This window comes from Harpia harpyja, chromosome 8 (assembly GCF_026419915.1).
Source record: "Harpia harpyja isolate bHarHar1 chromosome 8, bHarHar1 primary haplotype, whole genome shotgun sequence".
NCBI classification, from domain to species: Eukaryota; Metazoa; Chordata; class Aves; order Accipitriformes; family Accipitridae; genus Harpia; species Harpia harpyja.
In genome coordinates this window covers 8,985,036-9,001,821 of record NC_068947.1, presented here as the reverse complement: position 1 = coordinate 9,001,821, position 16,786 = coordinate 8,985,036, and positions in this window count along the sequence as shown.

Here is a 16,786-nt window from a genome sequence, read left to right as displayed (position 1 = left end):
CTGCTAATCCTGGAAAGTTTAGGGGACTTTGCATGTCCTTTGAGAGTGTCCCTTTGATGGAACAAACATCACCTGTCCAGAATGATTCCTTCATGGTGCATATAATCCATCCACTTATTTGATAAAGGCACCCATAAAAAACTAGAAATGACCCAAGAACACTCCCAGTACTAATATCAGTCCTATCCTGCTGTTCATCTTTCTATCTTTGAGCTTTCTACTGCATGAAGTAATGAAGAACTAAAAGTAATACTCAGTCCTTTTTCTTCTTAAAAGCACATTACAAATACTAACCTTAATTCCTCTTCTGCCTGTTTTCAGAAGGTTAAATATCATTTTATTTGAGGATGTAAGTACCCACGATGCATTTGAAAGTCTTTGAGTGACAGATGTTAAGAACCTCTGAACATCTGAGCCCTATTAAACACTCCCCAGGTGCAAGTGAGGGACATATCAGAACCAGCATCAGAATTCAGATGGTCCCAGCTCCAAACTGTGCTCTAATCACACCTCTTTCAGATGCTGTTTGCAGATGATGGCAGAAGGGCATTGCATTTCTGATGACTCAGCATTTGCAGGGGAGGCTTGCTTTAGGACATAGATCTCCTGCAATTATGAGGTCCCATATTACTCCAGCATTACTCCTGAGCAGTGCATGGCATCATTGTCTTTGCTCCCTAGGAGGAGGGTAATACTGGATCAAGCACTGCTATAGGGGTTTAGTGGGAAAAAAATTGATTTTTTTTCTCTTAGCAGTGTTAGGACACAATTTCAGCCTCTGATTCCTGATACCCCTTTCAGTCCCCCTGCTATTTCATGTAAACTTCTCATGAAAGCAATAGTCTTTCTGAAAGTGTGTTTGGAGTGTTATTGCTTAAGCCCACAGGGAGAGCACATCCCTCACATAAATTGTGGTTGATGGTGAATCTGAAAAGTGCTTGTACCATTGCACAGACACTAGCTAGATGCAGGTGTGAATTGCTAAGGCCCCCAAACCTGCAGTTTGCCTAGACATTTTCAGTGGTACACTCAGAAGGCAGCAAGTACTGATAAAACTTGGAGCACTGCTCTGTAGAGCCCAGGACATATTTCCCTTTGACTCTGTAACACCACTGTCAGGTAGAAGCCCCCTGAGTAAACCTCACTGTCGTAAGTGCCCTCTCCACAGCCTGCCCAGCCCGTGGAAATGTCCCTGGTGTAGGGGACTGCCAGGAGCACATAAAACATTGCACATCCAGGCTCTTCATAGGCAGTGTGAACAAGGTAGAACTGCTCTAATCACCCCAGAACTGAAAGCAAATCCCCTTGGTCAGCTAGTTTGTTCCCACTGCACAGATCAAAATAAAAGCCTCAATCATAATACTACATCTATCCCCTTTCCCTGCCATGCTGTATTGTCTAGGTGAGGAGGAAAAAGGGAAACTTTGTTTTCATTCCCTTCAAATTAATTAGAAATTGATGTGGGGGGAAGACTCATCTAGACAGTAGTAGGGGTTATTATGTTTCATAACCGCATCTAACCAAAGATGCGTTGCGCAGAATTCAGAGTCAACAAGAGTCTCTGGTATCAGGGTCAAGTCAGTACATCCTCTGTAACCAAAGTAATTCAGCTCAGCACGCTACCTGTGTAGGAGAGAGGACTGGGTGGCCCTTCGGACTTCAGCTCTCTGAGAAGGTTGGTAAGGTATTGCTTTACTGGCATACACAGCAGTCCTCTCCAAATTTGAATTTTCAGTGCTACATTTTCTCTTTGCATATGCCTTATCATGAATGCAAGTGGTTAAGCTTTCCTCCTCCTTTTTAAAGACCACATTTAATTTTTCTTTTTTGCTCTAATGATTTAGATGAAATATTTAAGCTCAGTGCTGTAAATCCCCTTGGGGCACCTGCCAGAAGGTTGTGAAACCTGGGTAAGGGATGGTGGAGGGGTGTACACTGTTAATTAGCGGAGGTTGGCAACCCCCTAATACTTCGGCTCACGCTCTTGTCGACGGCTCCGAGGTCTGGCTTTGCGGGAGCCGGTTCACGCAGGCGTTTGGAAATAACCGGACTCTGGCAGCAACTCCCACTCTGACAGAAGAGAGCCAGCAACCAGCTTAATAGGTTGCTGCAGCCAGCGAAGTCCTCCGGTGAGGAGCAGTGAAGTGAAGAAAAACAAAGCCCATTCCAACCGCTGCCACAGCAGACAACAATTGAGAGCAAAGAATCATTTTATTGCATATGGAGGGGGGGAATGAAGGAAAGAAAAGAGAACGAGATGGCATTTTTTACAGCTAAGGGTTTAATGGTTTCTTTCCTTTCTCCCCTTCCCATTAAAGGGGACAAAAATACACAGAAAGAGCATTCCACAGATTTTCATTCTTCTTGTAAGAAAAGACAGCACAGCTGAAGCTTCTTCCTCACATTAAGTTTTCAGAAGGAAAGTCGGTTCCCCTTTCTCTGGCTCCTCATAGCGGCATTTTTCTGGCTCCAGCAGCCTAATAGGTTGATTGCTGAGCCTCTTCTGTTTCAATTACTTTTGATTGATTCTCAGGTCTGTGTCAGCCACTCGGTGCAGCCACCATCCCAGGAACAAATCTGCAGCAGCTGAAGATGAAAATAGCTTCCATGACCACTTAGGAGGGGAGTTCAAGCGTCTTTTCTAAGCATGAGGTTGCTGTAGCCTTCCCTCAAAATTGTCTCTCTGGCCAGGGCTGCTCATGATGAGGTTCCTGCTCCTGATGGCTCGCTGAGCTGTGCATAGCCTCAGCCGCAGCTAGGAAGGAGGGTGAAAGGACCTTTAATATTGTTAGGCTGCTCACCTTGCAGTTGCTGCAGGGCACTGCCGTTACGCCCCAGGAGAGGGACTGTGGTCTGGTAGAAGTTCCTCTAGGTTTAGGGAGTGGAGGGGTACAGGGAGAGGCGGGACACAGAGCCTGTAAGATGAGTCCTGGGGTCTTGCTTTCCTCTTTGGGTTTTTACTGAAGGAGCAATGCAAGAGGGAAGGAAGAAAGGGAGTTCAGAAAAGAAGTGGAGGTGATGGCAACTGGTTCCTCAAAGAAGCAGCCAGCCTCTGCAGTTGCTTTGTACACATCTGACACTTTTCTCAGCAGCAGCAGCCTCAAGCCTTCGGACTGGCAAAGGAGTAGTGAGGACAGATCTGTACTGCTGCCCTGGCTGGGAGCTAGTCTGGCTTCCTGAACAAGTCAGAGCAGACTGAGAACGAAAGCAGTCTGGAGAATTGAGGCTATTTGTGTCAACAGTAGGATTATATTTCTGTATTTTTAATTTCCTACTGTTACTGTCCAATTCAACTCAGCATGGGATCACAGCATAATTCAGGCTGGATGGGATCCTGGGAGGCTCAGAGCAGGGTCAGCCCCAGGCCAGACCAGGCTGCTCAGGGCTGTGTCTGGTTGGGGCTTGAAACCTCCCAGGACGGAGCCTGTGCAGCCTCCTGGGCTGCCTGCTCCACTGCCAGACTTTCCTCATGGGGAATTTTTTTTTGTTGCATCTAGTCTGAATCTCTCTTGTTTCAATTTATGCCTGTTGTCTCTTGTTTTCCTGCCACACACACTGGTGAAGCTCCCAGTTCCCTTTATCTTGATGACCTTCCTATAGGTATAGGCAGGCTTCACATTTGCCTCCCTTTAGTTGTCAGGGAAATCCCTGGACCTCCACAGTCTTTCAAAGATGTTAGAGAGTGGCCTTGCAAGGACGCGGGCCAGCTCTCTTGGCACTCTTGGATGCAACTGTTGGGTCTCATGGACTTGAAGAGAGCAAGATCTCTCAGGCAATCCCAGAGTCAATGCCTATCCGCTTGCTCGTAGTTTTCCTCTAAGCCCAGAGGCCTGGGAGACCTTGTTGATGAAGACTGAGACAGAGAAGGCATTGAGTACCTTAGCCTTATCTGTGCCCTGTGTCACTAAATCACTTTCCTTATTCAGCAATGGGCCTACATCTTCTCTCTTTAGCCTTTAGTGCTAATGTAGTGGTAGAAGCTCTTCTTGTTATCCTTGATGTTCCCTAGAAACTCTTCTTGTCATCTTTGATGTTCCCTCCAAGTGAGAACTCTAGGTGAGCTTTGGATCAAAGGTAGCTATGGGGGACTCTTCAAAAGGCAACCAGCTCATCACATTCAAAGCCCCCCTGAGGGGGGCTGATGCAATAGGTTGTTGCTTCAGATGACCCCTGGGGAGAACTTGTACCGTTGTCTAAAGGAGCAGGTGTGCAGCGGTAAAGGCTTTCAAGCAGGGGAAACCTGGGGTACCCAATGTTGAACTCAGAGCAGCTCTGCCCATCTCCTTGTGGGTCGTCCTCAGCAGCCAGGCAGGAGGAGAGGCATGTTCGTGTGTCTCCTGACTGGTGGGGTGGACAGCTTTGTCCGGGAGGCACAGGTTCTCTTACGGTTAATGTGCCTTCTAGAAATACCCCCTCCTGTCTGCTGGGAGGAGCTGGTGCAGGGTAGGAGAGCGGCATTTGGGGGGTGGGCTGACAGATCTCATCGGTGCCCCCTTCCTCCCACCCTGAAAAAAGGGAGCGGTGGTGCCAGTAAAGTGACCCAGCCCCACACTCCTGCCCATGCTGCAGGAGCACATTGCTCCTGGGGACCCAGGACTCCCACCGCAAACAAACAGCCAGAGACAAGGCTCTCCCTCCACTCCTATCCCTGCAGTACCCAGGGGTGGCAGGGAGGGAAACAGACTGTGAGGGCAGGTTAATATGAATGGACATGCTGTGAAAAATGGATACTAAATTATCCCCTGATCCAATAAACCTCTCAACCCACGCTCTCAGAAAAGCCTCGGTGAGTAGACAGGCCTCACGAGTTGCTCAGCAGCTCGATAAAATCTGTCTCTGCCCTGTCAGATCGAAAAGGGAAACAAATGGCAGAATTTGGGGCCCTCCCCTGAGGAGGTCTTGCTCCTGTGTGAACGGCTCTGCCTGCAACACCAGCTCCCTGCCTGCAGCCTGAGCAGACCACATCGCGGGCAGCTGCCTGCAGCAGGACCCTAAGCTCGTGAGAGTTTCATTCCTCCCTCCTTGGCTTCCAGGGGTTCTCACAGAGAGGGATTTCACCCACATGTGCATGATGGCTTTGAGGTGCAGGAGCCCTCGGAGCTTTTGCGGCCAGCCCCAGCAGAGGGGCTGCGGCAGGGGCGAGCGGATGGAAGGTCAGCCCCCCGCACCACGCCAGCCCTGCCATGCACCAGTTCCTTAGTTGTCCGGAGGCACCTGCCTGGGTGGGAGCACCCTTACAGGGCTGCGTTTGCCCTCGCAGGGGGCTACAGTCAATGCCCTGCCTGGAGGAAGGGCTTGATCCCGTTATGCCAACACCAGTTTCTTCTGCTGTCTCTGATGTGGGCTGTTGCACCTCTGCACATAGGTGTAGGATGATTCATGAGCATGCGTGTGTGTTGTATCTGCACTCAGGTTGTGCTAATCCTGTTTAGTCATTTTTCAGTGGATTTCATTTAGATACCAGGCTGGGGCTCTGCATGCCCTTGACAATACTGAGCAACACCATTGCTCATATTTAAACTCACTGACATAGCTAGTGATGGTGAAATTAAAGGAGACAATGACATAAAGCTCTCACCCAGCAGCAGCTTGCCTCCTGCCAATCACTGCTGCTGTATTTTCCCTCCCTTGACAAAACCCAAGGAAAAGGGGCAGATTTTGTGGCTTACCTGGAAGACCAGCAGGTCTGAGCTCTTCTGGACTGACCTGCATGCCCAGGCTGCTCCAGCTAAGCCTGCAGAGCGCAGAGGACAATCGGGCACCACCTGCCATGCAAACCCTCTGCAAAGCCACAGCAAACCCCTCGCAGAATGTAAAGCAGGTGATTTGTGCCAGCAAAGACTTTCAGCCTCACCGCCGCGAGCAGCTCCCTCGTGCTCACCCAGCCGGTAGCAAAACCAGAAATAGCTTGGACTGCTGGGGCCCAGCACCCGGCTCTCACCTCTGGTCCGTGGCCGCTCTCCAGCTCTGACTGTACATGCCAGTTTGCTGTCGTGGCCTCTCTTGCTGTCTGGCGGAAGGAGAGGTCTGAGCCCCACAATGGCAGCTGAAGACACAGATGTTACACGTTTTATTCTGTGGCTTTTGATACTAAGCAAATAAGTCACAACTGGTTTGCCACACTTTTTTTTTTTTTTTTACTGTTATCAGAGCTGAAAACATGGCTTCTATTAACACTGTGGCAAGGGGAAGAAAAGGCTTGTCCTGCAGTTCTGGTTTAAAAATAAAAATAAAAGCAACTACAGAGAAACAGCTTGTGCCCCTTGTGAGTAGATGTAGGCTTTAATTTCATCTCAGCTTTCTACCATCATAACACTTGACAGCAAGTACTGTAGTCATGAGGATCCAGATTTGGAAGAGCATTAACAGTGTCTAATTTTTGTTGGTTTTAGTGAGTGGCAGGTGCCTAAAAACCTTTACTATGTGGTCTAGAATTTCTGTGACTATACCCTCAGAAACTGCTTCTTTCTATTAGATATGTAGTTTCCTTTACTATTTTCAAAGATGATTATAGAAACTGGGCTTTGTGAAACTTGGCAAGTAATAGTAAATGGCCATAATGTTTAAGTAATTATTAGCTATCCACAGAATAAATGAAAGATTAAAAGGCAGTAATCTTCTTTCCTCTTTGTTGCTCGCTATTAATTGCTTCCTCGTCTACATACTAAATGGTTATCAAGGCAGTGTTCTGTTGCAGAAAATCTGTAGTGTTAAAATTTGAATTTACCAAGAGCCGAGAATAGTTTCACTTAAACAGGGAAGGCAAAATGATAAGGAGTTTTGGTTGACAGGGACTTTGTCCCAGTCTAAATCCAAACAATGTTTTTCACATACTGATGGTCATTGGTGCCACTTGAAACTGGGTGCAGACAAGAGCCTTTGTAGGAGCCAGGGGCAGTGCTCGGCACTCTGCTCTCTACGGACCTGAAAGTGTCTGTAGAAAGCAGCAAGAAAAACTAGTTTCAGCATTGTCATAAATTCTGTCCTGTGTGGACAGGCCCATGGCTACTGAATTTCTAAAGAGGGGCACTTCTACCTTAGAAAATATGCAGGGTCTACAAATTAAAAAAGGTTAAAAACCAGGGCACTAGGAACAGAAGAAAGAAAGTACTTGGCATCCAGCAGACATGGGAAATACTGAATGCGGGATGAGGAACCATGGCTAGGCTAGTCATTGCCATGTAATGAGGAGGGAAAAAAAATCAGTCTTTCCAGCTCCATGCCTCATAAAATCCAACTGAAATCAATCCAGGATTTTGCCAGTCATGAGTTATTCAGCAATCCCAAGGTCAGGCCAATGGGGTCTCCATCACACATCATCATCTGTTCTCTTTATCCCTGTACTGCAGACAGGAAATCAAGAGACAGAGCTTGATCACTGCAATATAGGCAAACGTTTGGGCCCAGACCGCAAAGAAATTAAGTGTGCATTAAGGCCCACTCGCATTTAGCAAAGCCCTTATGTACATGCTTTAAGTGCCACTGGAGCTAGAGACACACTAAGAAACACTTAAATTCCTTCCTGGATCACTGCTAACTACAGCATAAATATTTAGGAATATGTTTAAAGACTCTCTGGGCTGAACACACCTCTTACTGCATAGGCAGGGGCTGGAAGAATTGGGATCTTGCAAGTTGCCATTGCAAGTTGAGGTGCATGGTAGGTGCTGGAGGCCTCCAGCCAGCATGGAAAGGAGGCTTTCTGTGGCAGCAGGAGAGCAAAAGTGAGTGAAGAGAGAGACGGTAGCCAGGTTCTGCAGAATTACAAGCGCATTTTATGTGCATTTAAGGTTGAATGTTTGTGCTGAGATTATTGCATCTGTGTTGGGGGTGATCCTGGGAAACTGAAAAAGCAGAAGCTGAAACAATTCCCTCTTTTCTCCCATGATGTATTCTTTTCTTCTCTGATACAGCCTCCCAATTTCCATAGAGGGGAAGGAGGGCAAGGACCTGATGCAGGGTTTTGAACTCTTCGGGTGGCAGTACAACGAGTGAATCAATGGCAATGTGGTTTCAGGTATATATCACCCCCCTGTATTTAAAAGCACACATGCATTTCATCCAATTAATATTCTTGGTATGAACAGCAAATGATTGCTTGAACTGCTAGACAGGGAGGAGGCCCAGGTCCCTGCCCTGAAGAGTTTACAAATGAAATGTAAAGAAGAGGATGGTGCTGCAGGGGGAGAGGGAACACAACATGAGCTGAGGCACAGTTGTTATTCCTGGCACACTCTGAAGCCTCCTTCCCAGCCTGTTGCCTGCCTTTGATGTGGATCATTCCTCCTTTATTGAAAAGGTTTCTTCCCGAGGTCCTCCAGAGCCTTTCACGCTCCTGGCTTTCATCCTACCTCTCTAGGTGTTCCTGCATTGTCTTCTTTCAGTGCTTTTCTCCTGCCTACTATCAGCCTTCCTTAGGACATTGCCCAAGTCCCTCTCCTCACTCCTCACTTTTTCCCTAGGTAGCTTTATCCTGCTGCACACTTCAGTGATCGCTTCTGTGCTGACAACTTACAGAACCATTTCCTCAGCACTACTCACTTAGTCCATTCTCTGGCAGCTCCTGTAGCAACTTCTCCTTCATGTCCCACCACCGTCCCCCTCACCGAGAATTTAATGTCTCTTCCCGGGTTGGCCCTCAGTCCTCTCCCTTCTTGTATGCTGCCATGGGAGTTGCCACAACCCTCCTACGTGTCCCAGAGGCTGACTGACTCACTGTAATGTGTCTTCTCTGTCCCCTTCATCCCACACAGCAGCACGGGCAGGCTTAGGAGCAGCCACCATGCTCAAGGTCAGTGGGCTTTGTGCTCCTATGCCACGTGGGGAAATCCGCCCCCTTGGAGAGCCTGCCTTTCTTCCTGCTAGTTTGTCCTGGCTAGTTTGTCTGCCCAGCGGAAAACTCACAAACCCTGCTTTTCAGCTAAATTTCATGCCCTTCTGAAAGAAAGGCCTCTATTTAATCATTCCAGCAGTGTCTAAAAACCCTAATTCCTTCAACGTAGTGACAAACAGTTCTGATTATTTGTAGAAAAGCTTGAAAAGCGTCGAGCATATTTTATTACCCATGAGAGGTGCCAGACTGGCAGCCATGGAGACTTGTCCTCTATTTATCTCTGGAGCTGGACAGCACAAGCAGTACACATTTCTCCAGAACGTCTCTCTGCTCACATTTTGAAAGGCACATGGTGGCCTATCACCATGAGATGATGGTACTTTCTGTTCAACCCACTGAGAATTTGTTCAGTGCCTGGGACACAAGTGAAGTACGTCAGGTTGCTAGTGGGAGCAGCTGGGGAAGCCCCAGAGGCACTCATCAGGAAAACAACTGTGCTCCCAGAGAGCTGTGGGTGATTTGGTGTGCGAAGCTGCGTCTGCTCCTGTCTTTTCTGGCAAGCCAGGTCTCATCCAAAGTCAGTTACGATCTGTGGAAGTGCTGCTTAATGGGCTATGAATTGTATTCTGGGGATGTATGGAGGGAGCAGACCCCATGCTTCCTCATTAAAGCAATAAAAGCAGATTTGCTGGAAAAAAACCCTGGAGCTTCTCTTTTGCCACCAAAATAAGAATTAGAAGATTAATTCTGAGCACCCTTCATTGCAAACCTTAGCTGTTACTGTTGTAAACCTGCAGAAAGGCAAGGTCTCACAGATATTATCTGCACGTGAAGCAGCAGAGGTTATGGGCAGCCCCTAACAGCCCCTGGCAGCAGTGCTCTCTCAGAGGCCAAGTGCTGCAGCAGGACCTGGAGCCTTCCTGCAGAGGCACCCTCCTGGCCATGCAGGAGTTCAGCACTCATCCCTGCTTTGCAGCAAGTGCCAGGGAAATTATTCAGCAGAGAGGTAAATAGCTTGCAGGATCTCTACTGCTTTTCTCTTCACGTTCCCCCTCCTCCTGCCCCACTTTGCAGCAACACACACCAAACACAGATGTGCAGTGACATTTTTAAATCATGCACTGATTTGTTAGGGTTATGCAAAGAGAATATTAAGCACTCGTTGCTACTGTTCAGGCTGGGCCTTGTATTTTCTTTATGTGCACTGATGTTAAAAATACAAAGAAGCAGAACTTTCAAGCACTGCCAGTTTAGATAGAGTTGTTTTTTCTTCCTAAAATGAAGCATAGCCTGGTTGGAGGACTTTCTTCTTTGTCAATAATTAAACAGCTCTGCACTTGCCGAGGCAGCCCTGAATGTAGGTACCAGGATCAGCCAGCCTTGACCACAAGAGGCTAAAACTTTCTACCCTGTCTACAGGATGGATTTTTTTTTTCAAAGAAAAAAGTTCTTTCAATATTAATCCTGTCAACTCCAGTGGCAACAGTAGACCTTTAGAGCAGATGGGATGCCAAGTAGCCACATGCATTGAAAGAGGTTTTTGGGTTTGGCCTTCTTTGAGTGGAGTTTCATGTGAGGGTGCTTCCTAGAAACAAACCAGGCACAGCTAGTTTCTGCTCGGCCTTTTAGCTTTGAGGTAGAATTCAACTGCTACTAGCGATGCTGGGACTGGATTGCAAACAAAAGGGGGGGATTTCTGTCAATAGTTCAGATTTATATTTCCCTCAGAGTGCATTTTTGAAGCACAGTGATGAAAGATCAAACAGTATTGCACATTTTGGAAGTTCATCGTATCCTTGAGGACGTTGCTGTGAACTCCAGTTGAAGATGGGCACGTGAGAGTGTTGGTACAGAAACAAGAGAGCATTTGGCCTCTGGCAAAGGCCCCTGATTTAAAAAATAAAAAATAAAAAGAAATGCGAGGTCTTTATCTCTGGTCCTGAGCAGTCAGGGCAGAGTCTCAGTAGAAGGAACCCTCTGTTGTCCTCTGCGAAGGACATGACTTATATACTTCAGAAAGCTGATGGGCTACAAGTTATCACCATGTACTGGGCAGGGGAGCTTTCTGCCTTGGTCTTCAAGCAAAGCTTTCCTTCTCCTGCACCACCATTCTTGTTCATCTGTCCTGTTCCCCATCATTTGGTAACATAAAGCACTCTCGTTGTGGGAAGGACCATTTCCCAGGCAGAGGAAGAAGGAATGGGAATAGGAGAGCTGAGACACGGAGATGCGTGCTGTCCCAGTTGCCCATGGGTAGCAAAAGAGGTGGAGGGTTAATACAGCAGTGGGAAGCTACCGTGTAAGGGCAGGTCCCTGAAAAGCAGCAGGTAAGGGAAGTCCTTGTGTCAGGGCTGTACTGGAGTCACAGTGCTGGAGGGCTGGGGTCCGGGAGAGAGCCCTACTTCGCCCTCAGACACTGAGCCTGTGGCAGGTGCCTGCAGTCAGAAGAAAGCTCTGCTGGCCTGGAGGGATGCCTCCCTCAATGTAAATGCTCTAGAAAATGTGGGGACAGAGGGTTTCCTGTGGCTAACTTTTCTTCTTCTCAGGGTCTGTGGGTCTGCAGATGGCCTCAGAAAAACCCCCAACAACCACCCCCATCTTTCCTGGCTCCTCAACATATTATGTCTCTTTACCATGCTGGTTCCTGGTTATCTGACCATGGTCCTACATGTACTAATCCCTAAGCAAGACCAGCAGGGCTGAGGAGGCTGACCCTAGCTGCTGGAAGCAGACAGGTAAGCTGTAATGTCCACGCAGAGTTCTGTGTCCTGCCTAGAATGATGAGGAGTCAGGGCTGCTGCTAACGGAGACAGGTGAAAACCAGACCTTTCCCCTCCCTCTTTTCCTGCTTTCCATTTCTCCTCTTTATTTATGTTAATGTGTTCTGCATTGGAGCCATAATTAAATACATATTCATATAGAAAATGTACAAAGCTTCTGCCTGTACTGTGAAGCTCTCTGGAGCTTAACTGCTTGAGACTTGTCACAGGAAAATATTTCTCCCCATGAAAAGAGGCTTCCTACAGCTGGGCTATATTATTGCCTTTTAATATTGCTGGCTCTGCCTACCCTGGGAAGGGTTTTCTGAGAAACTCCTACTGGAGATACAGCTTTTGCCAGTATAACTTACACCAGTTTCCTGAAGAAACTGGGGCTTTCATTGCCAGAGGTATCTCACTGACAGTTGTAATTTGTTCCCACACTCTTTGCTATGCTGGCAAAACTTGAAAGTGTGGTTCACTGTTTTTCTCTCTGTGCCTTTTCTCCTAAGTTAGCTTTTCTATCCCTGTGCTTACCCCAGCTGTTTCCCTGGGCACATCTGATCATCTATTGTCTTCAGAATAGCTCTAAGTAATGAGAGGGGTGGGAAGATAATGCTATTTGGAGGGTCTAATCAGATGCTAGTTCCCTGTAACAGACCTGTATCAAAATCTGGAGCCTGGTTACACTTTAGAAGGGAATGCGGTGATGGAGGGAACCAGGACAGCAGAAATGGGGTTTGGGAGTTGATTTTAGGTAGGAAGGTGGGTCAGTATGGCACAGAGGGGAGCAGGGGACAGCCTGGGTGGAAGAAACTTCCAGCAGAAGGCAAAGGCTATGGACAGTGAAGGCAGCCAGCAGAGACAGAAGCATTATCAAGACAAGACAGACCACGCTCACCGTCAAGTGTCAGGGCCATTTCCATTTCCAGTACCTCAACCTGCTGTTGGAATCAGTTTTGTTTGGATCTGGCAAGATGACTGGTGTCATACACAAATTGGCTCTGTCACAGGCATTTCACATCCTTAGACAAACACTGCACATTATGAGTTGGGAAATGGAGTCCTGAACGTGTCAGTAATACGCCAAAGCCCTAGCCAGCATCACTGCTACAAACGCAGTACCCCAGACCTTTAGCTTAGTTTGTGTGCTTGTGCTCTGTTAAATAAAATATCCTGTCCTTCTCTCTTTTTTATTTTTCAGTGCTGATGAGATTGAGGAGAAAGGCCTGAAAGTTTGAAGCAAGTTCCTGAAGAATCCTACAGATTAATTGTTTAAAAAATCCTTAGTGCAGTGGATATTTTCATTGCACTGCCTGGAGAATGGAAGGGAGGCTAGGATTATGGATCAAATGTCTGCTTGGTCCAGGGCTACTGGGTATTACATCTCAATCCTTCCTTTCCACCAACCAGCCTATCTGAGAGGGTCAAACTCCTCCTTTTTCACCTGCATATGCCTCTTCTCACTTCCTGTGGTCTGACTCAACCTCAGACAAGCCATGCAAGTCTTGGCAGATTAAAATAGGTGTGTGATGAGGTGACATACCAACCCCCCCACCCGCCCCCGTCAGAAACATGGCAAGCGGCAGTCTTGTGTGGGAGGGAAAGGGGCAGCTTCCTCCATCCTGAAGGGAGACTTCCCATGCTGTGCAGCAGCGGCTTCTTGTAATGGCTCCCTGCGTCACCCATTCTGTGGCCCCTGCAAAACCACATACGACTCCTGGATGCTCACTCTGCTGGAATGTTCTTGCAGGCTGGCAGCTGGCCTGGCACAGTGCTGCCTCCAGGCTCCTGGCTCGGTACTGGGGGGATCAGAAGATGATCTTGGAAGAAGCACATGAATTTTCGGGCTTCATGATCTTGTTGAGGAGGAGGAAGTGATGTGCTTTTGGGTAACTCTTGGTGTGATGTGCTTATTTTCAGAAACTGCACACAGCCCTGTTCCCTGAGCAAGACTGATTGATCAAGCCTGAGCTTCACAGTCATTTCAAGCAGGCATATATAGGTACTGCTACTGAAAGCAGTGGTCGCACACAGAAAAGCTCAACCAGACTGAGTCAGAACAAAGCCAAGTATCCTATTACTCTTTGCTTTGCCAGTTACCAGCAACAGCAGCTGCACACAAAATGTTTCAGTACCTGATGTACTGCTGTAGGCTGTCCTACAGCATGACTGCAAGAAGTCCAGGCTATCTTGGACTTCAGACAATGGCATAGATTATCTTTACACCCAGAAATTTGGCAACGCACCAGACTCAGCATAAGGTGTGTGCCCGTCAAGACTGTGGAGTTCATACCATATGCCCTAAAAGTTTTACGAGGTTGCCCGTAACACAGAAGCATGTTAGCAGAGCCTGTGGTCAGTCCATGTCTGAGGAAAGTTCACATGAGTTTTTCTTACTCAGGAGCACAAGATCACTGTGAATGTGTTGGAGCCATAAGCAGAGAGCCAGAGCTTGAATGTTCTGCCCCATAATTGAGAGTTCCCCTTCAAAAAACCCAAACAAAACCCAAAAGCCACAGTGGCAATAAGCAGTTGCTGTAGTGAGCAGAAGAAAGCTCTCCTGCTGGCTGCCTGGTCCTGCTTCCCAGCACTCGCTCACTTGCTGGATGCAAAAGCATGTGAGGCCACACAGTGACCTGAATGAAGGAATTAGTCTGAATTAAAATTAACCAAGGGAAAAAAGTGTGTGTGAGGGATCAGTTCTCGTGAAGCCAAAGATGAAGATGACCTCAGGGTGAGAACTAGTTGCAGGAGGCAGGGAAAGCTAGGACAGCTTCATCTGGCAGGGGGTGGCTTTGTCTGTGATCACCAAACCATAGTGTCAGCTGCTGTTCCCTGCCAGAGCCAGGCTGCTAATCTTTCTCTCCCTAGCCTCACACAAGCCTACAGACCAAACCGGCTCCTGCAGCTCAATGAATGCAGAGAAGTGTATCTACATGAACCATTTGCTGCTGATCACTTAACACTCAGAAGCGTGAACAACCCACCTTCTGCTTTTGCCTCAGCCGCACGCGGTACCTGTGGTCTGGAAATGATCCATCTGGGCCGTGCCTTTCCCTCTGGGTAGCTGCTGGCAACGCAGAACCTACGGTTTCCCCGTCTGACTGGAAGAGTGGGTTACTTTAGCCTTTTTAAGATGTCTCTAGCTGAAGTGGTTGCATCAAGGACCAAATGGGGGTTGCGTGGCAGGTTGAAGCCACCATGGCATTCTCCTCTGAGGTTGTGCTATTGCAAAGCACAGCTCAGTTGGTTGAGAGAATCTGCTCCAAATGCTCAGTGCTGCTGCAAGGAAATAACACAAGACAGGACAAAAATACTGCCTTGTGTTTATCATTTTTCCACCAACGGCCCCTCATTTATTAGGCATTGCAGACATGCAGAGGACACAAGCAAGCTAGCGAGTATTCCAATGCCTGCACGCGTGCTTTGTAATCAGAATTCACCATCCTGGTGGTGCTTCCTCTCCTAATGTGCAGCTCCAGACACAATCCCTTCATCTAGCCTGAGCCTGCACATGTGAAACTTTTACTGTATTTCATGTGAAAAGGTTAAGGATTGGTTTCTGAGAACAAAAACAATTGGGCTTGTGTGACTCTTGTCTTCTTACTGGCCAGGAGAAGGTAATCAATAATTCAAACTTAAAGCAAACCCAGTAAGACACAGAACTTCACTTGTTCCTCCTTTGAACTTACAGCACTCTGGTCTGAGTCTTTGTCACTTGCTTTGCTGCTCCACACTGTGCTACCTGGTGGGGTTATGTCTTTACTAGGTATTCCTTGTGATGCAGTAGTACATGGGGCATGACATAATGATCAGCGTGCTGTTGTTTAGGCGTGCTTTAAAAACACAGTTTAATGCTTGGGATTTATCTCTGGTTTGGGGACTCCCTTTAAAGTCTCTGGAGCTACTCCTGGGAGCCAGAGTTTTCCCTAGTGGGTGAAAGCGTTTGTCTTGAGGCCATGGCTGTCTCCATCTTTGGTCTCTTACCATCCTGAGCACATTGCTGGCTCTTAAATAACACTAAAAATAAATAATGATTATTATTAATTCCTAGGTTCATTGCCTTCCTGAACAAGGTAGATGAGAGTGGTTAATGGTGAGTCTAAAGTCCTACTGAGAGAATTCAGTATAGGATGAATTTTCTATGCAGGAAAAGAAGGATAATCAATGACACACATGAATGGCTGGGGATGGGAAGGTCCCAGGTAAAAAATGATTGTGTGCTTCAAGAAGCTTCAAACACTGTTAAAATTAGAGGTGGGGTGGACTAATCCTTCCCTCTGCCCCCTCCACTTCAGAGGGGAGTCAGAGGAGGAATCAAACATTGTAGCTCCTGTTGTCAAAATCACCCCTGGAGAAAAAAAACTAAAGATGTACAATGGGCTTAAGGACAACCAGGCAAACGCAGAGCGCAGCGGTGGCAAGTCTTCAAATAAATAAATAAACAAGCAGATAGCGTTGTGAGAATATCTGCCTGGAACACACTCTTGAAGAAGTTTCCAAACCCCAGAAAGTCCACGTTTCTCCCACCTCACACACATCTCGCTCTGCTCTTTGTCGCTCACAGACAGGAACAGAACCCCCCCCGCCTTTGATTTACAATTAAATTAAGAATTACTTTGGTAAAAAGTGACGCTTCTCCCCGCCTGCTTTGTTTTGTGCCTCCAGGCTGTGCAGACCCCTATTGCTTGCTGTGCGAGAGACAGCGTCATACGGCTTGTGAGGAGCTGCAGGAACTGAAACCAGTTCTATGATTTATAGCACTAATAAGGCTCAACTGCCATTTCTTGTGGTTTCCTCCCAAGTTGTCTTTGATAATTTCTACTTGTACTGTGTTTATTGTTGCTGCTGCTAGGGTTCAGTTGGCAGGTAACTGTTGCACTGTTTTGCAGGGTCTGCTCTTTTTTGCCTCTCTTTATTGTGTTATTATTATTAATAAACATTTACATTTGGGGAGTGCCAAAAGCGGTCAGCTAGGCACTGTTCCCCTGCTTCCCCCTGTCATGCTTGGTGCCGTCAGAGGGATGAAAGATGCGCCCTGCCATGAGGAGTTTACAATCGCATGGTGACAACCCCTCTTTCCAGATCACCTCCATGGCAGGAAGGCTGCAGCAGCTCTGCTGGTGGCCATCTCACGACCAGCCAGCCCGTGGTGGGGCTGTTCGGGCTTGCTGCAAGGGCCCTAGCTCAT